The sequence below is a fragment of the Gouania willdenowi genome, unplaced genomic scaffold (genome assembly GCF_900634775.1).
Source record: "Gouania willdenowi unplaced genomic scaffold, fGouWil2.1 scaffold_187_arrow_ctg1, whole genome shotgun sequence".
Lineage (NCBI taxonomy): Eukaryota > Metazoa > Chordata > Actinopteri > Blenniiformes > Gobiesocidae > Gouania > Gouania willdenowi.
The window spans coordinates 86,197-108,781 of record NW_021144937.1 but is presented as its reverse complement, the minus strand read 5'-3'; the positions used below and the strand labels follow the sequence as shown (position 1 = coordinate 108,781).

Genomic DNA, 22,585 nt, shown 5'->3' with positions numbered 1-22,585 from the left:
AAACCATGATGTTGAATTATCTTTGTTTTCAGGTCATTTGAGAGGTGTTTTGAGGCTCCCATGTTGCCACTAATCAGAGAAGATGCAAAGAGGAAACACCTAGAATTTTCCTACTTAAATACCCTGACTCATGATTGGATTCACCTGTGTATGGAGATCAAGGATCACAGAGGTTACCAAAACAATTTTGAGTTCCAATAATTAGTGCTAAGAGTATTAAAATCAATAAGATGCAAGGGTGCCTAAACTTATGCACATGCCTAATTCTGTTTAAATAATTCTAGCACACTTTCTGTAAATCGAATAAACTTTATTTCACTTCTCAAATATCACTGTGTTTGTCTCCTATATGATAAATTTAACTGGAATTTGTTATCCAAACAACCAATTATTTATTAAGGAAAATCATGAACATTTACAAGGGTGCCCAAACTTTTGCATACCACTGTAAACTAAGGCTGGTTTTTCTATAATCTGAAGCCCTTTGGACCTCAAACTGGTCCATATTTGAACCCTCAACTAAAATGAGTTTGACAGCCCTGATAGAGAATCTGTCATTAGTGTGTAATAATAATAATAATGTGAATCATTCTTCATATACATCATGTATGAATACAGAAGCTATAGAATGTATATCCTGTATAGAAAGTGAACAAATGGAAACTTCTTCCTGCTTCCTTTCCAACTGATCATTGTATTGATCTTTTCTTTCAGACCACACCTTCAAAGATCAACAACTTCCTGAACTGTTGGTGTCCATTTTCCAGCTGACAGCAGGTTTATGTTGGAATCCTGTGCAGCCTGATCTCTGGGTTCTTCAGTCACCATCCGTGTGTCGCTGGGATCTGAAGATGATTCCTGCTCCATGTCTCCATCCACACAGAGATGTGAGTGGAGAACAGATGAAGTGCTGAAGGTCTTCCCACACTCATCACATCTGAGAACATTCTTCTCATGAACTCGTTGGTGGAAATTAAGGTCAGATTTCCTCTTGTAAGATTTTCCACATGTGTCACATTTATGAGGTCTTTCTGATGAGTGGCTGGTTTGGTGACGTTTTAAATCTCTATATGTTGTAAAAACTTTGTCACACTGGTCACAGGGACACACTTCATGTCCAGTGTGAGATCTCAGGTGGATGATGAGGGTATGTTTGTGTTTATATATTTTCCCACAGTGGTCACAGCGATACAACACTGTTCTGGAGTGAGTCTGCATGTGACTCGTTAAAACTGTTCTTTGTGTGAAAGTCTTTCCACACTGTTCACATCTGTGAGCTTTGATTCCACGATGAATGAGGACATGTAGACTGAGGTTTCCAGATTGACTAAAAGTCTTTCCACATTCATCACATTCAAACTTTTTGACTCCAGTATGAACGACTTTGTGACTTATTAAGGTAGAACTCTCGGTAAAAGCTTTTCCACACTGGTCACAGTTAAATGGCTTTTCTCCAGAATGGATTCTTTGATGTTCAGTGAGGGATGATTTCCTGGTAAAGTCCTTCCCACACTGGTCACATGTATGTTTAGCTTTAACTCCAGCTTGGCTCTGCTGTTGAACTCTTTGCTCTGAAGTTTTTCTCTTAGATTTGTTTCTTTGTTGTGGCTGAGCTTCATCATCCTGAGAGCGTTGAGGTGTCACTTTGTTCTGGCTTCCAGAGTCCTGTAGAACAGTTAGAGATTAAACACAGAGAAGAACGAAACAAACATTTGTGAATCAGTTGTTAAACCTCCAGCCCTAAACCAGCTCAATGTGGAAAAATGGATATTGGCACGTTAGCGCCCCCTACAGAGTGAAGATAATTTAATATGAGACAAATGTCCTATTGTAACACTTTTCATAGGGCGTTTCACTGACAGGGTTCAAAGTCACTGCAGATCATCTAGAGAAGTGGGACACCAAAAGAGATCCATGGATTTTCGTTAACTTTTACAGTGTTTGTAGGGCAGAGCCGTGAATCTTGGCATAATTTTTTTTCCCCTTTTTTTTCTGAATACACATAATGGCTCCAAAAAACATACATTACAGAAAAATACACCAAACAAAATAAAATAGATTTGTGAAAAAAAAAAACACATTTATCATGCACATGTCTCATAAAATTAAACAAGGGAAATCACACATGCTTTTTATAAATGATCTTTTTATGAATGTAGAAAGTGAGAAACTTCCTTTACTTCTTTTCTCAATTAATTAATCTAAATCTAATTTTAAATCATATTTAATTTGCAGAATACCATACGAGATACTTGTTAAGCTTATTTTCTACAATGCTTGTCCAGCTTGAAAGAACATGGATAGAGAACAAGTAAGACGTGAGATCACCTCAGCTTTTAAAAGTTTATTCAGTTTTGTTGTAGGTTTTGTAGCAGGTTTAAAACCTTAAAGAAAAGGATGAAAAAGAGAGAAAGGAAGAATGAGTTCTAATCAAATGTTTTTAAAAGAATGAACCACCTGAGCTTTTCCTATTTTAAATATTTTATTTATTAAATAAATTAATTTTCTGCTACTTAATATTTAATGTTTTTAAATCAACCAACAATGTTTAACTATTTCTATTTGTAAAATTAAATCATGTGCTTTGCTGTACAAATTTTATCCATTTTAATTAAAGTCTAACGTTTTTAATGTATTTTACCCATAAACGTATTTATTAATTTTAGTATTTATGTAAACTTATTTATCTGAAACTCTTAACCAATATTTATTATTCTTAACATATCTGTGATTTTATTCTTCATTGTTTTAACCTAAATTACACTATGAAATCACTATATATATATTATATCAATTGGATCAAACAGTACCTTAATGTATTTTGACTAAGATGTCACTAAATAAACAAACTGGTAAAGCCAAACACTTTGGCTGTAGAGTTAACTTACATTTGGGTCAAAATACATATAAACATGGAATCAGCCTGTGTACTTTAACATGACCTATATTCTAACTTAAATACGTGCTTTTAGGAGCTTAAAATAAACATAATAATTCAATAAATCTGAAAACACTCACTAACAACATCTCTGAGCTTATGTTGGGGCTCCATCTAGTGTCTAATTGTAGAACTACATCTACACCTGACCTCAGGTGAACACAACGGAAATTCACAGTCACTGTGAGGGAAAGAACATTTTTTATGCAGAAATGTCCTTCCAACTCTCTTTGTAGTCGTTTCAAACACCGTCTAACCTGGTGAAAAACTACACAAATCATCACTGACTCCTACATCAGAGACACCAGTGTCTGTTTAACTTTAACATGTCTGTGAAGCTCTGTCTGTTTCTCATAGCGCTGCTGTGCTCCGTGAAAACATGACTCAGCTTTAATCAGCTTCACTTGATCAGAGCTACAGAACATCTGGATAAAGTTGTTCTGTTGTAGACCATCAATACCAGAGATTGTAGAGTATGAAACATCACAGATTATTGATAACTTCTGATACTGTAAAATATTCTAGCCTCGAGTGGTGAAAAAAACACTTCTTACACGTGATGTTTGCACATTTATTTTTGTTTAATCATTACGTTCTGGAATGATGTCATCAGGATCATTTAAATGAGGTTAATTTAAATTAAGTTGATCAAAACTTAATCAATAAACCTGATCAGATTCAGTAAATCATTGATCCCTGAGGGTAAATATAGTGACATTAATGCTGTTCTCATACATCTTTATATGACATGAATAATTAAAAAGGAGCAGTCAGAATAATCCATGTCACTACAACTTATATCTACCTTTTAATTGTATTTTACTCATTTTAAATTACAGTTTTATTTTGCTTTCTCAATACAACCTATATCTTCTTTTTAATTATATCTACTTTATTTTTCATTCATTCATTCATTTTTCATTTATTTATTCATTTGAGCAGCATATTACAAACTTATTTTACATAACAAAACTAAAATAATTGTGCTCAAAAGGAATTAAGGTTTTTTTTTTTTAATTTATTAGTACTTTGTTTCCTTACAGGAGTTAAAAACTAACATTTTCTGAAATAATTCATTCATATTCCTAAAAAATTGATGTGGAAAACAGAATTTGGGAAAAAAAAACGCATATGCATTTTAAATGTATGAAATCTTTTTAAAAATTGTAAATCAAATCGAAATATCTGTCAGAAAAATCACAATTAGGTTTTTTGTGAAAATGGTGCAGCCCTAATTAAAACACAAAATGCATTGAAGCTGTGATTACATCGTTTAATTCTATCAGAGTAATGATGTTTATAACGTGGACCAAGTACAGTTGTGATGTATTAAAGGTCTGTGTTAATGGAGGGCTACATGTAACTACAGTGTCTAAGTGACACACACACATAAAACACACTTACTGCTCCATCAACTCTGTAGTGCTCACATGTATTAAATACAGACGCTCCACGAGTCCACAGACAAGTTGGTCTGTTTCTAGACAAGCGTGCACTGACTGCGTTGTTTACTCACGTCTTTATAACATCATGTTTGGTCAGATTTTTGGTGCATCACTAATTAATAATGTAATTATTACCAATAAATTATTCAAAGGTCACTCTATTACCATGAAAACCATAAACTACCTTTATCAGGTCTGTCTCTAGTTACATTAAATTCTAGGATAGATCTGCATAATGATAATCATCTTACTAGCACAAGCTAAAAATCTTTTCATAAATGATCTTTTTATGAATATAGAAAATGAGATGTTTCTTTTACTTGTTTTATAAATTAATTAATATAAATCAAATGTTTAATCGTATTTAATTTGCAGAATACCATACGATATACTGGGTTCAAAACATCAACACGATCATTTTTAAATGAAAAAAAGTTATATTTTTAGTTGATTATTATCATATTTTAGTGTTTTTCTATATATATATTTGGTGTAGTAGAGGTGTGTGTAGATGTGACCTAATAAAGACTGTCAGTTATTTTCATGCTACGAGAGTAATTTTTTTTTAAAAAAAGTTCTTGCTGATTAATGACAGTATTTAAGGCTATTTAATCAATAAAAACCATCAGAAAATCAGAGTGTTTTATTATTAATATCTTTGCTGTAGTGGATAGAGAGATATAATACAGACTGTTGGTTGTTTTCAGCCTATTACAGTAACTGTTAAAGAAGTCATTTTTAAGTTATTCTATTTTTTATGATCATTTACAAATAAAAATTATTTAAAAAACCATTAAACAGTATTTTATTACAATCTCATCTGTAGTAGTTAGAGAGGGACTTAATACTGATGATCTGCTGTTTTCATGTAGTTGAATGATATTTGAATAAGTTAATGATAAATAATAATGATTATGTCAATGACAATTCTTCAAAACACAGAAAAATATGTTTTGTTAATATATTTGGTGTAGTAGATGGAGACCTACTACAGACTGTCAGTTGTTTAGAGCAGTAATTCTCAACTTGTGGGTCAGGGTTTCCTCCAGTGCTCTATAGACCTGGGGGCTTTTCTTGCACCCCCCTCCTCTCACTTGTGTATTTATTTTAAATGTGTTTTTTTCATGGTTCAATCATTTTTTTCATACTGTGGATGGAGCTGAACATTGTTTTTTCATGAGGAGTGGTTCATCTACCTTCTATATATCTGTGCTCAGAGCTGTATGCACGTTACGGATGTGATTAGCAAAGATATATCATCAAGAACTTTCCCACTGGTAAGAATAGTGTTGTCAAAAAACTAAATAAAGTGTCAATACCAAAAAGTTAGTATCGGATACTATACTTTCTCGCAAAGGTATCGATACTAACAGCACCATGTCCATCTCTTAATATATCTATGGTTCATCTCTAGTTTTTTCCCCCTCACCTGTTTCAATTGACAACTTCATTCGCTGCTGCAGACATAAACAGACACACGTGAAGCCCCTCCCCTCAGCTGCAGCTATACATCAATAGGGAACTATAAATCATGGAATCGACCAATGAAAACGGTTAAACGCGGAAATGGACAGAATCAACATGAAACGCTGTCACCGTGAGGCAAGGAATGTTTTTTTATAGGGAAATGTTCTGGGGAGCACTGATAATGTGTGTACTAGACCATCAATACCAGGAATTGTAGAGTCTGAAACATCGTAGATTAATGATAACTTCTGATACTGTCAAATATTCTGACCCCTAGTGGTGAAATAACTGATGCATCCTTGCCTCCATTTGTTTTTGTGTAATTATTATGGTCTAGAATGATGTCATCAGGACCATTTAAATTAAGTTTTGATAAACTTAATTTAAATTAACCTAAACAATAAACCTGATCAGATTCAGTAAACCATTGATCCCTGAGGGGAAATATGATGACTGTGACATTAATGTTGTTCTCATACATTTTTATATGACATAAATAATTAAAAATGAGCAGTCAGAATAATCACTGTCACTACAATTTATATCAACCTTTTAATTGTATCTTACTTTATTTTTGACATACGTTTTTGTTTAATTTTGTTTTTTTATTCATTAGTATTTATTTTGTATTATATATCTTTTTTTCCGGAAAAAAATAAATAAAATACTGGAGCTCGGTTGGGCGGGTGGGACGGCTCGTAGTGGACGCCAGAAAAATTCCCTTATTTTCAAATCCAAAACTTGACAGGTATGAACAGAGTCGCTTAATGATGACGTAATGCCATGTGTGTCGTAAATGAACGAGATGTGTTTCTCTGTGGAAACCGAGTTGAGCTGGTGATCACGTCCGTTGTACCGTACCAGAAAAGGGACAGGGAGGGGGGATTCCTGCTGTATGCTTGAAACAGCCTGAGCTGGCAGTATGAGTACACCCATAATGGTGTCATTCACTGGTTCTACATTCACTGGTTTTGTTCCACTCATTTCTCACCTTTTCTGAGGAGTCCATGTTTGCCGTCACGGCTGAGTGGTTCCACAATCCTCCATTCACCTGTAACATCAACATGGAATCAGCTCCACCTGAAGGATAGAAGAGACAGAATGAACATGAAGGATCTTGAAATATTCATCCATCCTTTGCAGTGTCATCACTTTGAAATTGACTAAAATGATCAGTTTGTTCAGAGATCACATGATGTGGAGGAAAATGAAGGTCTTCAGTGGAAACAGTTTAACTTCACCGATTCTGCAACGTTGAGGAAAAAAAGAAAAAGAAAAAAACTGACCTATTAATTAGAAAAGCTGGAGCGGAGTATGGAATGAACTGATTAGATCAGAGTGTTTATATCACACATTTTAGATGCAGGCCTATATAATGTGATAATAGTTTTTTTGCTAATATTGGACTAGTATCAGATATCTATATCAGAATGGAACATCCCTACATTAAACTATTGTAGATTAAAGGTCACATGTCATGTAGGTAATGTAGGGCATTAATCTACTGCCACATGACAAGTTTAGATCTAAACCCAACCATATAACACTGATGGAAAAGGTTCATCATTCATTTATTGGTCGCGATGGGGCGGGGCTAACACCGGAGCTACAGTCTATTTCCAACCAGGAAATAGTGGCAGGGACGTATGTTTATTTCAAAATAAAGGTGTATCTTAAAGATGACGATGTTTATCCATGTCTTCATTGTGCATCAATGTAAATGGATCGTTAATTAATTAATTGATGTGGATCAATGTATTGTTACACCACTACTGTATGTGGAAGCTGTTAAAAAAAGTTTCAGCCCAAACTGACACCGTGTCAGGGAGAAATTCACTCCACACACACACTAGGCATGGGTGGTAATACGGTCATACTGTGGTGTGATAAAAAATAGCAATGGTATCAGTATCATTAGGGCTGGGTATCGATTTGAATAACAAGTAACCGATTCGATTTGATTCAAGATTCACTTTTGATTGATTAAAGGATATCAAGCAGTACCAATTTTACTTGGATATGGAAAACATTCTCATTAAAACTAATGATGTAAATAGTAGAAACTACAGCTTTATCTTGGTGCATTAGTAAAAACTTGAATAATTACATTAATAATTGAATCTCATTAGGGATGTAACGATTAATCGTAAGGCAGTTAAAAATCGATTCATAGGTATCATGATTCACATCGATACTGTGAAAATTTAAATTTGCTATCCAGAAGAGTTGGCGGCGGGCGTAATCTGCTAATACTTTCTATCTGGCCGCCTTCTACTTTTAAACATGTTCATAAATGATTCCTTACCCCTTTAGCACCAAAAAAATATCGGTAATATTACGTGAATATCTGTAAAGGTCATGTTTTTCTATGAGCTCTGTCTGCTAGCATAGCATCTCTTCTTCACTGCAAGATATCTGCATGCCAACCGACCACAGTGAACATGACCTGAGCAGAGGGGTGGGCGATATGGGAAAAATATCATATCATGATTTTTTCTTTGAAAATCACAATCAATTTTATCACAGTTTTTTTCATTCAAATAATTTAGACCATTTTAAAGTGATTTATTAATAAAACAAACTTACTTAAAATCATCGCCCTAAATGGAAAAGAAGGAATAAAAGATCATTTAAATTGTATGTAAGCAACTTATCAAACTGGTTCCAAGTACGATTAACATCAAACAAAAAGGCTGACATGTTATTTTAGTCACACAGTCTTTTTACTTTGTGTGGTGTAGCATTAGCATTAGCAACACTTGTTACATAACCAGGTAGCAGATCAATCTAGTGATTTCTATTAGTTATTAAGGTAACACACTCATTAATAAAATCCTATTTTAAGCAGTGTTTGAATGCCTCATTTAACACAATTTAGACATTCATATCCTTTATAAGATAAAACGTTACTGCTTTGGTTACATTAGGCCTGGGTGATATGGACCAATATTCATTCTCTCTATTTTTCCCTAAAATGGCAATAGGTGATATAAACCATTTATTTTTATTAATAGTTTTACAAGAAAAACAATAATGGCCCAAAGTCGATGGAGAAAATTGCCACAAAGACCCTTTTATTAATTCTGTAGCATTGCTTCTTTCAGGGCAGCTCTGAGTGGCTGAAAGTCCTTTTTAAAGTAAATCACATTCAGGACACTGTCTCTTTAAGAAAGTGTTAACAGCCCATTGAGCTGCAGCAGCAGCTCTGTTACTGTGGAGCAACAGAGAGTTAGTTAGAGAAGAGAAATACATGCAGTGTTTCCTCAAACGTGTCTCAGTGCTTCAACACTCAGAACTGATGGAGTGTGTCTGTGCACTGGGGGGGGTATTTCTGCTCTGTTTAAGTGCTTAATAATTCTGTAATGTCTGTAATGCTGACATGCTGACTAGTAAACGGTGTGATTTGGCAAATAAAAAAACCTTTGGATGTTCTGTGTATGGACCACAGACATATGACACAGACAAGGCACCGCAAGGGTTAAAATGCGAACTACAGATGGTTCTAAGATCTCTGTGATTTGGGAGATCGTCGTCATGTTTTAATCCTTAATGATCTAATATCGTCAGATCACACACCAAAACTGCAATGACTTAAATCAATTCAAAGCACAGAACAGGCTGTGTAAATAAAGTGGTAACAGACACATTGTAAACTCAACACATTCTCATTCCTTTGAGTCTCACAAAGGTTTTGTTCTAATGTTCCAGTGACTGCACAACAAATCTAACTGTATAATAAGAGACAACCATAAAAATAAATAAATAATTGTAAATAAAAGCAAACATCCAGAAATTAAAATAATTCTGAATTGTCTTAAAGTGTAATAAGTCAGGTCTTTGGTAAATCTAAGAAAATACTTTTAAATTCCTGTGAACAGTAAAGTTCAAGAAAACTTCATTTTTCACTTATTTTTGTGGCTCATTCTCATCATTTGCTGCTGGAGCACAGGGAACAACTACGATTTCCCATGGTCATTAAGGCCTCATGTTTATATGCAGCTTTCTCTGTCAATGTGAGTTTTGGTTACATGTGTTCTGAGTGTTGATTGGCTGGAAGGCTGGGGAATGGGCGGTGCATAAGTGAAGAAAGAGTCACAGTGTCTTACATTCTGTTCCCACAGGGAAGTGTGAGTGAATGACGGTGTTAGACGTTCTTTGTGTGTTTGATTGTTTATCTTTAGCATCAACTATTGTCTACAGGTTACTATGACCTCCATTAAAGCCTTTAAAACTGTGATAACAATCACATCCTTACAAAACCTTTTGGGCAGAGCTGTGGTGTGGTCCCTCCCCATGCCCTCCTACTAATCTACAGGCAGCAAGACATAATAAAATGTTAGATTCTATGGAATCACAGGAAAGCCAAAATTAAAATGAAATGCATGTGGAAATATAAAGAGAATCAATAATGAAAAAATATACAAATGAAGTCATTCTTTTTCCATTTTGCTTTTTTCATTTTGTCTTTGTCTTTTCCATTTGCGTTTTGACATTGTTTTTACTTCATGACTCAAGCTGTCGATAAAAGCAAAGTCAAATCAATGATGAAACATTCACAACTTGTGAAATGCAATATTTTTAATTATATTTCATCAGCAGTAAAAACACTATTGAAGTTATTTGTGATTTTTTTAATAATAATAATTATATTTCAAGTGAGGAAATAAATGAATTACATACAGTAACACTAATAGTGATCCACATGCACAAATATATTCCATAAAATATCAGCTCATGAGCTGTTTGAGTCAGCAGTTATTGTAGCCTTTTTAAATGTGTCTAATGTTGATGTATTCACATATTTGTGTTTGTAAGGAACCTGTTTACACTAAGTTGTGAATTTTTTTTATTTATCGTGATTTTTATCGTTATCGTGATAAATACTAGAAATTATCGGGAATTTTTTTTTGTCAATACCACCCATCTCTAGTACTAACCACTAAAATTAAAACATTGCAATTGTATAAATTAATGTTAATGCTTTAAAGAATAAATAAATTAAAAATAAAAAAAATGTTTATTTAGTACGGAATGTCCGTACTAAATATAAAATAAAATAGTTTAACCTGACCCCACTCATACATTAAATAATGTTGTACAGGCCTATAACTGAGCTGTTAGAAGAGTCACATTAAATATTTTATCTAATTAAAACACAAAGTGCATTAAAGTTATTGATGAAAAATCAGCTTCTATTGGTTTTATTTAGAGCTTTCGATGCAACACAGATGCATATTCTGCTTGCTTTTAAAATGTAATCCCTCAAAATGATCCCCGTTTTTATAAAAAAAACAACATGTAATCTGATTACACATTTTTAATATACTGTCACAGATTACAGTTACATGTTTTTTGTATCCTGGTTACGTAACACTGTTACTTGTAATCCGTTACTCCTCGAGCCTGCTAATACATAGTGACTACAAGCAGGAATTGTGTGATCAGCCATCAACTCGTCAGCCTGGACAGAATGACCCGCCGACATCCCTTGCTGTGGGCGGGTCTTTGATTTGACTTTGCTTTTACCAACAGCTCGAGTCATGAAGTAAAAGCCAGGCCAGATGTTCAGCTGTGGTTCTCTCAGGACAGGGGTCTGCAACCTGTGGCTCTGGAGCCTAATGTGGCTCTTTGACTCTATGCAATGGCTCCTTATAGCTTTAAAAAAAACTATTGAAATAAATAGTTATTTTTTACAGAGGCTATTAATGATTAATGACAAATAAAATCATGATATAACAATTTGTTAAACTAAAATAAATCAAGTTGTGCAATGACTCAGCACCTTCCTACTTCACCTCCTGCAACACCTACAGACTAGGGCTGGGCAAAAAAAACAATTTAATCGATTAATCAAATTTGTAGATAAAAACAATTTTTAATTAGAAAATTTGAGTTTCAATTATTATTTATATATTTTTTCTTAATTATTTTTTTCCCACAACAGTTTTTTTTTGGACTTTTTCACGTTCCGATGTGAGCCCGCCTCCTCTTTGTTTACATTTGTTTACCCATTGAGTAGGCTATATGTGTGTGTGTGCCACAGGCATGTTCAATTTTTTATTCACACTATGCTGAGATGCTAAGGGAAGAGTTTATTATTTTTTTAACTGTAATGTTATAGAATATGTAGTTTTATAATTTCTTAATCAGAAAATTTAAGCTACTGTGAAGTTGTTGTTGCACTTTTGCTTAAACCTGGATTAAAGTTTGAAATTGTTGAATAACAGCCTTATTTACTTTTATTTTGAGATTATTCTATGCATTTTAACTCTTGAGGACAATCACAGAAATAAAGTTGCACTTTTGACAATAAATCTGATGTCTGCACTCATTTTAAAGTGCATTAAAAAAATATTGAAAATCAAATCGAAACTTGAATTTTTTCTTTTTAAAAATCTGAGTTTTTTTTTTAGGCAAAATGGCCGAGCTCTATGTTCATGTAAACTGAGATGTGTAAGAATTTGAAGATGCAAGATACTGTTTTATTTCTTGATGTTGATTTATTTTATTTTAAGCTGTTCTTAGGTTTTTATTTACATGATCAATAAAAAAATCAAATCAAATTAAATCAAACATTATTCTATATAATTATAACTGTATATAATGTAATACACTGTATTGTCTTCATAGAGAAGGCATTTATGGCTCCAGGAGGACTTTAATCCAGGTGAGATGAGGTTAAATGGTTCCTTGTAGAGTAAAGGTTACAGACCCCTGACCAGGGGAAGAGGGTTAGGAGACCCCACTATCAGAGCTGGACCCTCTGAATTTAATTCATGAGGTGAAACAATGCAGATGTTAAGTTATGCTACTGTTAAGTTAATTCAAGTACAGAATTTCTGCAAAATAAAAATAAAAATAAAATACCTATAACCTGTTATTTCAAACATTTTTGTTACATCTTTTAAAATGATATAAAATAAATGACCTGTTATTTCAGCCACTGTTTGAAAACTTAATATTGACACTAAAACATTAAAACATTTTGCAAATCTCATTAAACTACAATACGCTAGTTATAAGTCAACTATTCATCAGCATGTTGATGTGCTTCTTAACTTTAAAGATGATAAAATATTTCCATAGGAATATAATGACATAAAATGGCCTCAATGCTCTGGTTATGATCTCAATAGAAAAATAAAATAACATGAGACATCAATGATTTCAACACCAGTCATTGAGAAATGATCCACTCACAAAGACAGATGAACAAATAACAATTGTCCTTCACTCACTCACTCATCATATCACACTCACCTTAGAAACACTGACATCACTCACTCACTCACACTGATCATGTGTATAGATTCAGCTGATCATAGATTGATGGTGATGATTGTATGTGGTACCTTCTTTTCTAAAGCATGCATGGATCATTATACAACTGATAATTGTTCATTTACTGATCTGTAGAACTGGTGATTTTAGGAAGGAGATGAAATCATTACTGTTACATTATAGTTGTCGTCTGACTGTTGATGTGAATTCTTATACTGGACCAGGGAGATAAATGTACTGTCACATGATCAGTGAGTCAGGTTTTAAATGAAGGATTTATATTTAGGCAACGTAAGAAAAGGTTATTTATATCACATTTCAGCAACAAGACACACAAAAGTCATCAGTAGCATCATATTAAGTGTATTTTACTTCATTTACCACTGTGTGATATTAGGATTGTGTTTTTATGAAAGTGAAGGATTAAAAAATGACCAAAGCATTATTGTGTATGATTGGCTAATATAGCATGTTGTGCAGCCAGTACAGTTGTTAAAATAGGTGGAGAGCAGCTACACTGACCTGTTGTTGTGCAGTGCTGTCATCCATGTCATTTACACTGCTGTTGATTCTCCTGTGGAAACATAGACATTATATGTTAAGATGGAAACAGAAAACAGTCAATATAAAACACCCTCATTTCTGGTCTATAACCTGCTACTTCCCATCCACACAACAAATACTGTATATCTCTTAAAAAGACACAGAAAGATGTTCTGTTTTTAAAAAAACTGTAAATTATTGATAAAAAGTGATTTCATCATAATGAGAGCCAATATGATGCATAAATATTACTTTGGACAGTGTCAGGTGAATGCATTTAAAGAAATGAACACAAACGCAAAAAGGTCACAACACGAATGCAAAATGGCCACAAAGGAAGTGTTTCCGACGGACCGGTATTACAGACGGACACGTTTCTGGCGGATGTTTTTAACCCACCAGAACAGAGAAGAACGGTTCGGCACACACGTGGTCTGCGGATTGGTTGACGGAAGAAATATTTATTTTTTTTAAAATCATTATTAGTAATGCCTCGATGAAGCCTGTTCCATTTGCGACGTCCGTGTGCGCGCACGCGCGCACGCACGCAACAGAACGACCGTACCCACGCATGTGTAGTTCACGCTCCTGGCTGTGTATCTGTGTGTGATTGTGTGAGAGTTGAAGAGAGACACACACACAGAGGGAGGCAGAGAAAGGAACAGTTCTGTGTGCGTAATAAGTCCGTAAGAATGTCGTCATGTCTCCATCCATGTCTTTTAAAGCTCTTATTAAATAAATATTAGCTCTAGTCCAGATGGCCATCCTTGACTATTGTAGGAAATTTAAATTATAAACTCAGATCTGCTTTTTTTTCTTCTTTCATTCTTTTTGATGATGTGGACATAAACTAGTTTTTAATTCACTCTCCATGTTTAAAAAAGAAGGTGTCATAACTTGTTTTTTTTTCTCCATACACTTATGTGTATAGTAATTACAGGTAATCACCTGTTTAAAGGATGATGTATCATGCCTTATATTACACTTCATATGATTAAAAATATTATTTAAGCATTGGATTGACACCAAGTTAAATGTTTGTATTTAATGAGCAGAGAAATGTTGCACTAAGTGTTCTACTAAATAAATGGAGAGTAAAGTTATTCGTCTGGTCTTTTTCTTTTTTTTCTGCTGATCAGAAAAATGATCCGATCCGTGAATCAAAACCGTGATACGATCAGAACCGTTCGTTTTTTGATCCGTTGCACCACTACTAGTCAGCATGTCAGCATTACAGACACCAAAGAATTATTAAGTGCTTAAACAGGTCAGAAATACGCTCCGTAATATCACCCAGGCCTAATGTAACCAAAGCAGTAACGTTTTATCTTATAAAGGATATGATTGTATAAACTGTGTGAAATGAGGCGTTTAAACACTGTTTAAAGTAGGATTTTATTATTATGAGTGTGTTACTCAATAACAAACAAATCACTAGACTGATATGATGCCTTGTTATGTAGCAAGTGATGCTAATGCTACACCACTTTAGTTAAACAAAGTAAAAAGACTGAGACTAAAATAACTTGTCAGCCTTTTTGTTTGATGTTAATTGTACTTGGAACCAGTTTGATAAATAACTTACATACATTTTTAAAAATTATTAGAAAATGATCTTTTATTCATTTTTTCTAATTTATGGCGACAGTTTTAAGAAGGTGAATTTATTTGTTTTATTAGTGAATAACTTTAAAATAGTCTTAATGATTTGAAATAAAAACATCATGATCGTGATTTTACAAATAAAAAATCGTGATATGATGTTTTTCCCATATCGCCCACCCCTAATAAGAGCTAATAAATGTGTTTCACCATGCAGGAAAATGTAATCAGAACAAGGTAATATTAATGTATAATAATCTTACAATTAATAAATCTTGGGTTTTTTCCCCTTCGTGTTGATTTGTCCATATCTGTTCAAATATTTTTTTAAAAACATGAACATTATAAATTCAGTTAATCACATGAAAGTACATTATCTTACTAATGGTTATATTAAAAGATAAGTCTTTAACCAAAGCAATGTACAGGATGAGCTTTTAGGGTCCTGCCTATGTTACGAGTCCCGGTCGGTGACCACGTTAACAAAGAGAATGTCTGCAAAACACTGGAAAGTACATGTAGAGTGTAAGAGTAGGAACCACACAGCACTCTTGTCTTTTACCAGATTGTGTAAATTAATTCTCTTTGAAGCTCATTTACAATACATTTCAATGTCCAGTACAAACAATGACAAATTAAGTCAAAATAGAATGCAATTCTATATTTATTCATCTTTTGTTATCCAAAACCATGTGTAATTACTGCTTATTACATTTCCAGATGACTGATTGTAATACCAGAATTTTACACATACTGCAGCTTTAATGTGCTGTAGGTTTCTATGTAAATAGCGCAAAACTCAGTTACTCTCCTGTGCCTCTAGCTATGGCTGGGCAAAAAATCGATTTAATCGATTCATCGAATTTGTAGATAAGAACGGTTTTTATTTATCAAATTTTAGTTAAAAAAATTTATTTGTTATTTATTTATTTGTTTACCCTTTGAGTAGGCTGTGTGTGTGTGCCACAGGCATGTTTAATTTTTTTTGTCTGGGAGTAGATTAGAACAGCACCGCTCAATCCACCACTTTGTATCCCTGTCTTTATATTATATTTGTATTTTTTGGCACTTAAAATATTTGTACATTATGTAAATTATATTAAGAATTGGAAAAACTGTAATTAAAACTTTTGACCACTAACTAAATGAGTTAAAAACATGTTTAACTCATTTAGAAAATGTGAAAGCAGCTTTAAATATATACTTTTGTGAATGAAAAATGTAGTTTTACAAAAATAAAACTTTACTTCATAACAAACTTAATCTGAAAACCAGAATCCAGACCAAAAATGTAATCCTGTAATGAAATCTGTACCATATTTGTGTGCTTATGTTACGGGCCCCGGCTGGCACGGCGTCCACGTTAACAAAGAGAATGTCTGTAAAGTACAAGTAGAGTATAAGAGTAGGAACCAGGCTCCACACGTCTTTTCCCAGATTGCGTATATTAATTCTCTCTTTGAAGCTCATTTATAATAATACAGTTCAGTGCTTTCAATATCCAGTACAAACAATGATGAATTAAATCAAAATAAAGTGCAATTCCATGTTCACTCATCTTTTGTTATCCAAAACCATATGTAACAACTGCTTATTACATTTCCAGATGACTTATTGTAACAACAGAAATTGACACATACTGCAGCTTTAATGTGCTATAGGTTTCCATGTAAATAGTGCAAAATTCAGTTACCCTTCGGTGCCTCTAGCTACATATATTAAAGGTATTGTAGACGATGTTTAGCTTCCGGGTGGATCATCAAGACTATTGGTCCTCCTAATTGTCAATCATGTTTACTAAAGGCCGTCGTACATGCTCGTGCCCGGTGCGCACCGGGTCCTTTGAAAATAGATTTTCACTTACCGGTGGAGAGTCTGACATAGTGGGAAAAGTGCAAATCTTCTTTTATAAGGTAAGCTTGTATGACCGATGTCCACACCAACTTGTAAACAGAGCTGTGCACGAGGAAAACGGGGCTCGTTTTTTTTTTTTTTTTTTTTTTTTTAAATGTGGAGAGAGCGTTTCTTTTTTTAAACATCGTCCACAATACCTTTAACTATAGCGGGAATTACACTAAATATCGCGAGACTACCGTGGCGAGGCGGCTCGGCTCTACCGCTGTTAAAGTCTATAAAACTGACATCACAAGTTGCACAACTTATCAAAACAAAGTGACTTATAAGTAATGCAAAGCCTAAAGCTTTCATTAACAGTTGTTTTAAACCAAGCACTAACCTGTAAAGTACATGTAGAGTGTTAGAGTAGGAACCACGATGCACACTCGTCTTCTCCCAGATTACGTATGAGCGGAAACAGGAAGTGAGTCCACACTAATGTAACCGGGGAACTGCAATCTATAGTGCCGAAGGTTCCGCTCCTCTACAATAGTATTTATACAGGACTACTTTTACTAAGTACACAATAATAATAATAATAATAATAATAATAATAATAATAATAATAATAATAATAATAATAATAATAATAATAATAATAATAAGTGGCATCAAAACAATTACTTATAAAATAATATCAAATGTGGTTACATCTTTTGAGTGTACCATACTTACATGTAAACAAAACAAAAACAAAACAAAACTCAACTGTCTTACTGTAAATATAAATATACCTCCTGTCCTCCATGTTTTATGTGATTGTGTTTTAATGTTTCTTGGACGGAGATAAAACTGAAATACAAATTTCCTCTTGTGGGACGAATAAAGGATCTCATTTAATAAACATTTGATGTAAGAAATCATTACATGTGTAGATATTATTTAACAGTTTAAATTGACTTTCTTTAGCTTTCAGCAAACACAAATATATCATCAGAATGTTTTTACTAAAATCAGAGTTAATAACTTGTGAAAAAAAAAAAAAAAAAAGAATTTATTTTCAAAGGAAGAAGAAAAACATTATGGTAATGAAATTTCCTTAAAAAATATAATATAATAATAATAATTTAAATAACATTTTTTTTTAAAACAAGGCAAAAGCAACTCTGGATTTAATGTGATCTACACAGTGACTTTATTTTCACTGCTCGTACAATAATAATCTAAAATATATATTGTTTCTGAGAACAAACCAATAATTTATTCATGAATTAATTTATACTCAACAAATTTGCTCTGAAATCCATTAAATCATCCACAGACCAAATCCTTCAGGCTGTAACTACTTTATTCACTCTTAAATCACCATTAAACACATTTATTCTGACTGGTTTGTCAATTAAGTTGCTAAAAAACGCTGGTTGTGACGTCAGCGCAAAAGTTGAGAGTGGTTGCCAGGTTGAGTATTTTTCCGCTGATTGTGAGATTATAAAATAACTAACTTTGTGATCAAACAGTTTAACGTTGGTTAAAGGTGATATTTATGTTTTATTTGGATGATAAACGGATGGTTTTTGGGGCGTTTCTGTGGATATTCAACATATTTCATGCGGGGAATCGTCGGTTGTATCTGGCAACCAGCTAGAGTCAGGAACAAAGCAGTGAAATGGAGGACGGACAGAGCTGGATGATGACTACCGTTAAACTAGAAGAAGAAGAGAAAGAAGAAAAGGAACAAATATTATTGAGGGAAGTGAAGCTGAGTATGAGTAAGACGGACAGTGATGATGATGATGATGATGAAGGCTGCAGGAGGAAAGCTGTGCTGGAGGAGCTTCGTCATCCCGACCATGTGTGGGACGGAATGTTTGCTCCAAAGATGGAGAAAAGCGGAGAAGAAGAAACGGAGGAGTTTTCAGATGTGTGCTCTGTGAAGGAAGAGGTTAGAACACTCCGTGTGTTTCCATTCATTCACTCACTCACTCACCACATTCATCCGCTGTTACACACACACTGGAGACTAGTTTAACTGGTGACCCACTTCATTCACACTCACATTTCTCTATCAATATGTGACGATGTAAAGGTGGAACAACCTGTGTGTACTCAGTGGAACACAGAGAACAAACTACAGAAAAACACACTTTATGTTAATGAGCTAAGGAGTGGGCAGGGACCGTCTACAAAGTCACATCCCCAAAGGAAGCGTCAACAATAACACCAATAACCCTGTGGACAGTCTTTATTAGGGCTCTCTATTTACTATAGCAAATATAGTTAAGAAGATACTTTATCTGATTTATGTTTTCATAAATATCCAGTATTAACTTCATTCATTAGCAATAACTTAAAAAAAAAACCTGTAGTACCCTGAGAACAACAACCTCTAAGTACTACAGAAGAGATTAACAAAACTACTGTTTATTCATTTGTATTTTATTTAAAGTGTGTAAATAACCAATACTGTAAATAAATAGTGATTTCATCTATTATTCTGTAAACCAGGGGTTCTCAACTGGTCTCACCCTGGGACCCACATTTTGCCACGGTCATTAAATTGTGACCCTTTTTTTTTTTTTTTATAACTCAACCAACCAAATGTAGTTTTTCAAAAATAGCTGCCAACAACGCATATGTATAATATTTTTAAAAAATATGAATCTATATATTTTCCTGTGCAAAATGCATTTCACAGCATGCATATGAAAAGAAAAGTTTCTTTCAAAATAAAAGACAAGTCCAACATGAGAGACATGAATTTAAGTATTTATTTATTTTGACCAGCTGTCCACGACCCACTTTTGGGCCCTGACCCAGGGTTTGCCCCAGAATATGTGCTAAGTCTGGGGATAGTGAAGCCCACCGTGTTTTTGTCAAAAAAAAAAAAAAAAGAAAAAAGAATGTTAAAAGATGAGAGGAATTGTGAAATAATGACTTATGTGATATTATAAGCCATTTATTAACAATAATTAAATGTAGAGTCTTACAAAAAGACACAATCTTGAAATACAGTTTTAACAGACACAAAACAAATACAATTAAATAAATAAATAAATTATAACAATTGTTTTCACTTAAGTTAAATCCTAGTGAACCTTAAAACAAGCCATTGCTGGTTACATTTCAAAATAAAATATAATAACATAAATAAAAAACTGCAAACATGGCCAAGGGGTAGAACCAGGAAACTCAGAGGCTTCAGTGATTGACATCATGAAAAACATGAAAGCTATTAGTTATTTTATCATATATGTTTCATTTTAGTCAGTGTACTGTATTTACATTATTTATTGGTTACTTTTGCTTTATTCCATCTCAATGCTAGTGCCATGGTGTAGAGCAGGGATGGGCAAACTTTTTGGCTCAGGGGTCACATGTACTTTTAAAAATTGACAGACGGGCCGGACCAGCACCTGATGCATACATACATTCTTCTTCTACTTGTCTAAAGTTCAAATTTATAACATTTCATAGCAACTCAACCATATGCGTTACAGATTTGCAACTTTCTCCCAAATTTAGCCCCAATTCTAAAGAAACGTTTGTACATTTAAGGAGAGACAGGCCTGTTAGTAGAGCAGTGCTTCTCAAAGTGTGTGGTAGAGCAGGGGTTCTCAACTGGTCTCACCCTGGGACCCAAATTTTCCCACAGTCATTAAATTTTAGAATTCAACCAACCAAATTTAGTTTTTCAAAAATAGCTGTTGAAAGCACACATATATAATCTTTTTTAAAACATACATCTATATATTTTCCTGTGCAACCAACATGCATTTCACAGCATGCCTGTCAAAAGAAAAGTTTCTTTCAAATTAAAAGACAAATCCTTTTTATTTATTTTTGACCAGCTGTCCGCGACCCACCCAATACAGGTTCGCGACCCACTTTTGGGTCCCGACGCACCAGTTGAGAATCACTGTGGTAGAGAATGGAGACATGACAGGTTGAAATTTTTAATTTCATGCCAATCTTCTTAAAAACCCTTTCTTCATCAGCAATAAAGATCATTACTAGGCAAATTTAGAATCCTAAAATGTATCAGAAATGAAAAGAACATTAAATTAAGACTACATTAGATATGTGACTGGGATCAAAATGTAACGTGGAACTAAAATGCAAACAATGATTTACGCATGTGAAGTGGAGCAGAAACAGAAACAAACTTTTATTAGCTGTTTTAAAACATTTATTTACTTTTTTGTTTTCTTAAGCTTTTTGACACATATTGCAAACAAAGTGTTGTTGTTTCCTGAATATTTGGACTGCTGTACTTTTACATTTGTTTTTTTATGCAGGTAAGTCATTTCATTTAGTTTTTCAGTTTTGATTTATTTATGAAATATACTTGCATTATGAAACATGATGATACTTATTCCCTGTTAGTTCATTTATACTTGTACTGAATTTATTTCTTTTTTTTTTGGTTTTCTACTGCACTTTTTACATTTGTTTTTTTTTAAAATTTAGATAAGTTTAATTTAGTTTTTGATTTATTATGAAATATTATATTACTTGTTCCCTGATGGTTCAACACATTTTAACATGTGTTATTTGTCAGGATTATTTGGGGGGCAATGGGCACAGGTGGGACTTGAAAGTTCACATAACACACACACACAATATATATATTGTGTGTAAAAGTAGCTCAGTTAAATAAAAAGTATTTGCATGAAAAAACCCTCCTACATAATTTGTTAATAATGGTTATTAGCATAATTAACAGCATGTTTGGAGGAAAAGTGACGGTGGATGTTTTATTCCTTTAAAACCACAATGGTTTCTTTACAAATAATAAGGCATACAGCATTTGACTGAACTTCAGTGAAAAGTATTTACTCATCCATTCATTATTAAACACTCACTGTCGACTCTTCTTTTCTTTGGGCCACTCATTGTTGTAGATGTGTATCGCTGTGTCAGCGCTGTGGTTTTGCTCCGTCAACCATGCGACACCATGTGATCCCGCAATAAAACATCAACAAACAACTTACTTTGATTATCCAACGTGAAATAACTGTTTGTCTGACCAGATATCCAAGTTTCTGCTTCTACCATCAGTAAGTTCTTCTTCTTCTTTGTGGGTGTGTTATGGCGGTGACCAATCTAACTCTGCTTTCTTCATCATCTTACATGTTCTGTCCATACCTAGTAGGATGCCAGGCATCACAGGACTAAGTCAAAGGAATACAGTCATAATTATTATATTGTAACAGACTGAGTTCTCCGCTTACGCCTGCCCTTTTTCAGGCTTCCAGCCAATCAACACGCAGAACACATGTAAACAAAGACGAGCATTGGCAGAGAAAGCTGCACGTAATAATGATGCCTTCACGGTCATGGAAAACCACAACACTCATTGAATAAACTACATGTGGAACATTAGGACTCAGTCTGTTACAATATAAGGTTGGTGGAGGTTGGTGGAGGTTGACGGAGCAAAACCGCGGCGCTGACACAGCGATACACATCTACA

The 22,585-nt window shown here is 33.8% G+C and overlaps 1 long non-coding RNA gene across 1 annotated transcript in view; it reads right to left on the bottom strand.

Annotated features, from left to right (window-relative positions):
* LOC114458792 (uncharacterized) overlaps window positions 1-17,574 on the bottom strand; it is a 56,822-nt gene extending 39,248 nt beyond the window's left edge. The window contains exon 1 of the long non-coding RNA XR_003673149.1: window positions 17,513-17,574. This is a non-coding gene — a long non-coding RNA (uncharacterized LOC114458792). The remainder of the gene's footprint in view (window positions 1-17,512) is intronic.
* Window positions 17,575-22,585: the final 5,011 nt, after the last annotated feature.